Source organism: Hemicordylus capensis, chromosome 4 (assembly GCF_027244095.1).
Source record: "Hemicordylus capensis ecotype Gifberg chromosome 4, rHemCap1.1.pri, whole genome shotgun sequence".
Lineage (NCBI taxonomy): Eukaryota > Metazoa > Chordata > Lepidosauria > Squamata > Cordylidae > Hemicordylus > Hemicordylus capensis.
This window is the reverse complement of record NC_069660.1, coordinates 84,999,753-85,007,866: the sequence shown is the minus strand read 5'-3', so window position 1 is coordinate 85,007,866 and position 8,114 is coordinate 84,999,753.

Sequence of the window (8,114 nt, the reverse complement as noted above, 5' to 3'; positions counted from 1 at the left end):
TTTTGCTCCTTATATTCCTAGTTCACGTGGTAGATGCAACAAAAAACCATCCTTGATCCAGCTGCATCGAGGATTAAAGAAGTGCGCAGAGCTCAGGGAGTTTTCCAATAAAACGGGCATGTTTTGTGAACAGTTTTAAAGTGCGCTTGCCGGATTCACGCCTAAAGCAAACAGAATATTAAACGAATGTGTGAGAAGCCAGCCGTTAATACTCTGGTCTGGTAGGAACATACGTGCCCGTGCTTGCTTGTGTAATCCTTCTTGCGACCGGAGTGTGCTGGCTTTCTTTTTACATCTTTTTACTTCGTTTTTCTTGCCTGTAATGAAACAGTACCTTCATAGGTTAATCAGTTAAAACCTTTTAAATCTAAGCGTCCTGGATTAATTAGGCAACACTAATTATAATTTTTAATTATTAATGTTTAAACACTAGGCAATTAATTTTAATATAAATTATTATGAGCACTGCAGATTGCAGGCACTATTCACTTGCATGCAGGAATCCCCCCTCTGATATGGCAATCAGCTACATGCTCTTTCCAACATGGCAAGCTACACATCCGCCCCGGGGCAGTCAACGACGGTTTGCCACCTGAGGTGAAGGGCAATATGATGAACACACACTGCCCCTCCCCCATCTGCAGGTGCCGGGTGCTTGGCAGTCTCAGGCCATGCTGTGGGAGCAACGGTGGCAACAAGCAAGCAGTCACAGACTAGTTGGGGGAAAGAGGTGTGCCCCAGTGGGGTGAGAGTCACCACTGTATAACAACAAATATTTATATACTGCTTTTCAACAAAAATTTCCAAAGCAGTTTACATAGCGAAATAAAAAATAGTAAGTTCCTCTTGTCCAGTTAGCAAGGCTAATATATAATACAGAAGCTCATCACAATAAACATAGCGTTAGCAGACACCCTTCGCCCACCTGACCCCTGCCATTTTGGGAAACTCTGTCTTTCTTTAGAAAGCAGTAGAACTAGAGCACGCACAGGGACCTGGTGTCACAGAGGAAGCTGTCTTCTATCAAGCAGCAGTGTTATGCAAAGACTACATTGATGCAAAAGCTGCCTAGCAACCTTAACTCCCCCTTCTGAATCATGTACGTTCTTAATTAAGCCTGAGTTTCTGACCCAACAAAAGAAAAAGTGTGTTTGGCTTGAGAGCCTTTAACCTGTTCAGGTACCCCAGAAAGCAGTCAGAATTAGGTCCCAAGTCAGTTACTGAGTTTGGCATAATAGAACCCTTTTGTTCTGTGCTTCCTCTGAATACCCACCACTCACCCCACCTGCACCTCCTCAAGTCTGGTCTTTTTGTCCCCTTTTAAAACGAAAGCTAAACCTAAAGTTAAACCTAAAGCTTTCCTGCCTTTGGGATTTTGCAAAGGACGGAACCTTATAAAAGCTCCTGTCCCCAAACATTTGTACAGACGGTTCCTGGAGGCATCTTTGCTGCTGCTATCATGGGAGTTAGGTGGCACATGCTGCCTGCTACTGGCCCAGAAGCCGACATGGCCAAGTACCAGCTTGTACTCACACCCTTTCCCCTCTAAACAGAAGCGCTGGACTGCTGGACCTGCTTGGACCACAGGTCCAAACTTGCTGACCTGGGGTTAAATCACTACACTGTATCTTCCTTGCATGGGACTGCTGCAAGGAGACCTTCACTGGGCCACTTGTGGAAATGAAACCTAAGTCCTTGGATCACTCTCTGTGTGGGCTTGCTACAGGGCCATCCCTGAGCCTGACTTTATTTCAATTCCAGGGGGGAAAGCTTAATTTTCCAGATTTCTGCTAGTCACACAGATGTTAATGTCACCAGAGACCTGTCCTCCAAAAGGTGGCAGACTGGCAGCCCTTTCTCTACCTAAACAATTCACTTGCATCTTGAGTGCAAGCTTCTAATTAGACATTTCGCTTCTAGAGGATGTGGCATCTCTAGAGACACTGTGGCTGTTACCTGGCAGCGCAGAATTATGGTTTGACAGAGATGGGTTTTCTCTTGTCACAGTTCTCAGTTTTAATTAAGCAATGAGGCATAGTCCAGAATTTATACTTGTTATCCAACTAGTACACAACTGTCATTCCCCACAGACTGCGTCAAAGAGATGCACCATTAATCCATTTTGGAGTGTCCTTCTTTGCTCATCCTTTCATACTTTCCAGTAGATTTTCTGTGAGAAAGTGGAGGCACTACCATTCCCAGAGACATACCACATTGCAATGTAAAGTTAAATGAATGGAAGGTGTTTAGAAGTTTGATTCCACACAAACACTGTTCTAATTAAAAGGCTTTTTGATAGCAACTATGTTTTAGGGGAAGAGAAGAATTTAACCATCTGATTTGGAGAATTAACATCATGTATGAACATTGACACATCAGGGAAAGAAAGTTGCATGTTAACTAAAGGCAGAGTAACCCACCCCAGATTGGTGAAAAGTGGGTAAATACTTCCAGATAACCACTGTCTCCTCTGCCCAACCCAATTTAGTGGCATATGTCTTTGTGGAACAAAGCCATATTATGTCTGAGAATAAGAGGTGTGGTGTAATCCAAGGATTGATTATCTGTTTCTGGCATATGTAGAGTTGGAGCAGTATTATTGGATGAAGGGCTGGCAAGGGAGGCAGGATACACAGCAAAATAATAGTGCTTCCTGGAGTGGGGTTTTCAGGATGCTTAACTTGCTTGGCCTTCCTGAATGCATGGGAAAGATAAATAAGAAAGTATCATGACTGTTATGAAGCATTGTTTGATCCTTTCCTCCCAGTGCTAATATTTAGCTCTTCAGGAAGCAATGGTAAACTCTATGAGTTATCAGGCCTGCGGGCTATACGTTGGGGCAGCCATTTGCTATGCTTGGAATAGCTTTCTGTAGCCAAATATGTATTTAGCTGGCCCTCCTATATCTCTTCCACAGTATCCACTTATTCTGAAAAGGCTTTTCTTAATGATGATGCCCCAATTTTTTTCTGCATCTTTTATGAACCTTACCTTACCTTGTCCCCGCCTCATTGCTCAATCCTGGCTTTTTCTTTGCCCTTGCTATCTCCTTTGTATCCTTTGTCCTTCCTGTCTACTTGCTTCTTCCAGGTACAAAGACTGGAAATTAATCTACATGTTGGAAAAATCACACATTTTGTAGCATATGATTGGCAGCATGTGTAGAGTGATGACTGTACATGGACTGGGAAAACATGACATAATATCTGTGTTGAAAAATGCAATGTCTGTCTGAAGTAGAGTATAACTGAGAGACCAAAAGAATATGTGTGTGTGTGCGCGCACACACACACACACCATTCAGTACTCTCTATCACATGTTTTTTCTGCAAGTTTGAACAAGATACTAGAATTTAGAGCTCATTGGCAGGGACTGCACTGCTTTTATTCTGTACCATACCTATGTTCTTTGTTAAGATCTCCATAGCAGAGGGTGTTATGAAAGGGACAAAGAAAAGCCTGTAAGGTTTCCATATATGGATTTGACAAGGAAGTAGATTGACCTGATTAGAGAACATTTAACATTGCATTTACAAAAGCAAACAGCATGAAAAATAGCTACATGGATGTGGAAGAGGATCTCTAGATCCTAGCTATAGTCACAGTCATAGATAAACTCCAGATAAACTTGCTCAGATTCTTGAAGCATGACACAGGTTGTTTTTTTAGACTGATCAGCAGCATAACTGCCAAATGATAAATGTTCCCTCAAGTTGCAGGGGACAACACTGAAACATTCTAGAATTCCAATAAAATGCAGATACTAATGGATCTGATTAAACATAGACAGCATTGTCAAATCCTTCAATTTTCAATGTCCCCACCATCACAGCTGGAATCAGAAAATTTCAGAATCTGATATTGGAAATTAATATGCACACTAGATTAATTTGTCTGAGTGCACTTATTGATATGTTACAAATTAAGGAATGTGGTGTTTTGTTTTGTTGGGTTTTTTTGCAGAATTTGAAATTTGTATACGATGGTGATAGCAGGGCAACAGAAGATTGCATGAATGGAATAAAAGGATTAGGGAAAGAGGCTTGAAAAGTGACTAAGTCTTGGCCCTTAATCACTGGAAACTCTAACAGAGACATATTGGTTTTGCTGAAAGATTAGCAGATAAGACACTTTTTTAAAAAAACCCAGGAGATTGTAATTTTCAAAAGTAAACAGAATTTATGATTTATTTTTCTTCAGGATAAACATTTAACAAAGAAGGAAGGAAATTGGTTCTTTTAATTTCTGCGATTTACAACTTTTCTTTCAGGCCATGTCTTCAGTGCTCACACAACTAGTAGAAAATAAACACATTGTATGTTTTTATTAAAATATTCACACATTTTAAGGTTTTCTTTCACAACGATGCAGGCAAGCAATAGGATAGCTTTAATCCAAAGAGAAGCTCTTTCTTTATCGCACAGCAAACACTGGCCTAGGGTGGAGGAAGCACCAAGTACTGCATCAAGTTGGGGTACAGAGTAGCTCTGTGTATGTGTGTGTGTGTGTGTGTGTGTGTGTGTGTGTGTGTGTGTGTGTTTTTAAAAAATATTTCTATCCCACCTTTCAGTAAATCGATTTACAAGACAGGTAACAACAAGAATTAAAATAACATTAAACATAAACAATTATTAAAACCAAATGGAACAGTAGTAAAAGGACTACTGTTATAAATATTTTATAACAATAAAACAATCATCAGCAAAACCAGCAATGCAAAAGAAAGAGCAGCATTAAAATATTTCCCACGAATGTAATGGAAATATTATGGAAATATTTATTGGAAAAACAAAATCTTCATCTGGTGCCTGAAAGCTAACAAAGTAGGTGTCAGGCAAGGGTCCCTGTGAACAGCACAACACTCAGGTGGGTGTGCCACAACTGAGAAGGTCCTGTCTTTCATCACTACACTCTTCACCTCTGAAGGTGGAGGTGCCTGAAGCAGGGTCTCTGATGAAGAGCTTAAAGAATGGGCAGGTTCACATGGGAATGGGTAGTCTTTCAGATACACTGACCACAAGCTGTATAGGGCTATGTAGGTTAACTCAGCACACTTGAGTTGTGTCTGGAAACAAATTGGAAGATGTGGAGTTGTTTTTAATACTGTTTTAAGCATATCATGTTTTAAAGTTATTTGTAAGCATGCTATGTATGTTCCAAGTCGCCAGTTCCAATCAATAGTTTGGCCACCACATATTGGACCACCTGAAGTTTCCAAGAAGATTTTAAGGGCAGCCCCATGTAAAATAAATTACAGTAATCAAGCCTGAGTGTTACTAGGGCATGGATAAATGATTGTGCTGTCTTTGTATAGGAGGAGCTACAGGTGGCATTCCAACCTAGGCTGATAAAAAAACCTCTTTATGCCAAAGAAACCACTGTAGCCTCGAAAGTAAGGACTGGATCTAACATCCAAGCTGCAAACTTCATCCTTAATGGGAAACAGAATATGCTGAATGCTACAGCGAGCAAATGCTTGACTAACAAGCAGAAGGTTGCTGGTTTGAATCCCCGCTGCTACTATATTGGGCAGCCGTGATATAGGAAGATGCTGAAAGGCATAATCTCATACTGCGCAAGAGGAGGCAATGGTAAACCCCACCTGTATTCTACCAAAGAAAACCACAGGGCTCTGTGGGCACCAGGAGTCAAAATTGACTTGATAGCAGACTTTATCTTACCTTATTTCAATCCAGTTTTACAGGGTTGTAAACATTTTTTCAAGCATGCTCTCTATTCCATGAAAGCAACAGAAGTCAGGCATTTTCCCAGCATGCTATATATTCCATGCAAGCAATAGAAAATTGCACATTAGAAGCCATAGAAGAGTAAATCCTTAGAATTCTAAAGCATCCACAAGATTCTGGGCTAAAATTTCAGACTGTAACGTGTAGACTGTATAATCACAACCAGACAGTATTGCAGATGTTGAGATCTCTGAAGATAGGACCCTTCCAAACAAATAAGGAGCAATTTAACACAGTGTCTTCCTCAAAGAGTTGACAGAAAGCTGGCTTAAAACATCTGACAATAGAATGATGAAGGAGCCTGATGGTTACAACACTGATAGTTGTTTTAGTCTATTGCAGCAAAAACAACAGTCCTGTGGCACATAAAAAACTAACACATTTATTGTAGCATAAATTTTGATGGACTACAGTTCAGTGCTGCATGAAGTGTTACCTTCAGTTGACTGGTATATAAACATAAGTATAGAGAAAATGAAAAACAATTGTAAACACTGGGGCCAAATGAGCATACAATGTTATAATATCTAACAATTCTATTAAAGCTTAAATATATGTAAACACAGTGGTTGATATCCTAACAAAGCACCTGTTAAATGAGAGAAGCACCAAAGCTTCTGAAAAGTTTGACTAACTCAGCTGTACTGCTGGTTCAGTGCTGGGGGCAAATTTCATCGATCTCCCCTTCCCCAGGAACTGCTCTGTGCCACTTGAAAATATGTCCCTGAGAGTCACACAGCCTTCAGGGACATGTTTTTGAGTAACACCGTGGGCTTCTGGGAGAAGGGAAGGTCATATAAATTCCCAGACACATACACACTAGCACCAGTGCAGCATAAATCTGGAACTCTTCAGAAGTACCAGTACTACACCAGTGCTTCTTCTATTGCACTAGTGCTTGGTTAGGCAGGATATCAACTAGTGACAATTCACAATAGCAGTCAGCAGTGATAATAAAGATTTCCTAGTTATGAAAAATTAACTCTGTGATAGCCATTGTCTTAATTCAAGCCAGCCTGACAGAATCAATAAATTGATAAATTACAACAGTGGACAATGCTTGAACTTGCCTGAAAATAATGTAGCAGCTCTATACACTCCTTAACATCCTCCCACCAGCAGATTAATGGTGCTAGTCAGTTTGAACATTATTCCTGTGCTTCTGAGTTACATCTTAGCTCTGTTTAATTATAGATTATGTTCTATAATCTATTCACAGATTATGTTAAACAGTTGTACAAGTGTACAGTGTACACAGGTACAGATCTGTGCACAGGCACAGTTATTCACACATCTTGAAAACAGGTACATCAGTACACCTCCTGTCTGTACCATGCATTTGAGAGACTTCTAGGTTCACCTTTAAAATTAACACAGATACAGTCATTCACACAAAGACATGTAGAGGTGTACAGAAATCTGTACACTTGTACAACATAATGTCTGAACAGGGCTCCTATCTCCCTTAACACTGTATCCTGTCAGTAAACATTTTAGAATGCTTGCAGAAATTAGTTTTTAATCTTTGGGAGAGAAAAAGCTTATAGTATTTTGATCTTACCACTTAAAATTATGTATTTGTATCTAGCTCCACAACAGTCTTATATTACCCTGTGTACTATGTAATACAAATAAAGGTGCTTTCCCATGATATTGGCTTTGCTACTGGCATTATAATTTAGGATACTTATAACTGTATTCATTCTCTTGCATTTGTAAAGTGTGTGCTCTTATTAAAGCTTAACCCTTTTTAAAATTCTGTCCTGTTATTTTAGTTTTATCTATTTTAGATTGTGCATTTTTATCAAGGATCTGATTTGCTTGTCATCTTCCAAAGTGACATAACTAATAATAAGCATACACATCAGAATGTATGCCACATAATCTTCCTTTAATTGCCAATAAAGTATTGACAATGTATGTCAATTTGTGTCCTTTGGCTAGATAAGGGGAAATGTTTTTTTTACTTGTCTTGGAAATGTAGGTTTAAGAACATAAGATCAGCCCTGCTGGATCAGGCACAAGGCCCATCTAGTACGGCATCCTGTTTCACACAGTGGCCCACCAGATGCCTGGTGGCCCACATGCAAGAGGTATGTGCATGCCCTCTCTCCTGCTGTTGCTCCCCTGAAACTGGTATTGAGAGGCACCGTGCCTCTGAGGCTGGAGATGGCCCACAGCCACCAGACTAGTAGCCATTGATATACCTGACTTCCAAGAATTTGCCTAAGCTCCTTTTAAAGCCATCACCACATCCGATGGCAAAGAATTCCATAGATTAATTATGTGCTGTGTGAAAAAGTACTTCCTCTTGTCGGTCCTAAATTTCCTAACCTTCTGTTTCTTGGGGTGACCTCTGGTTCTAGT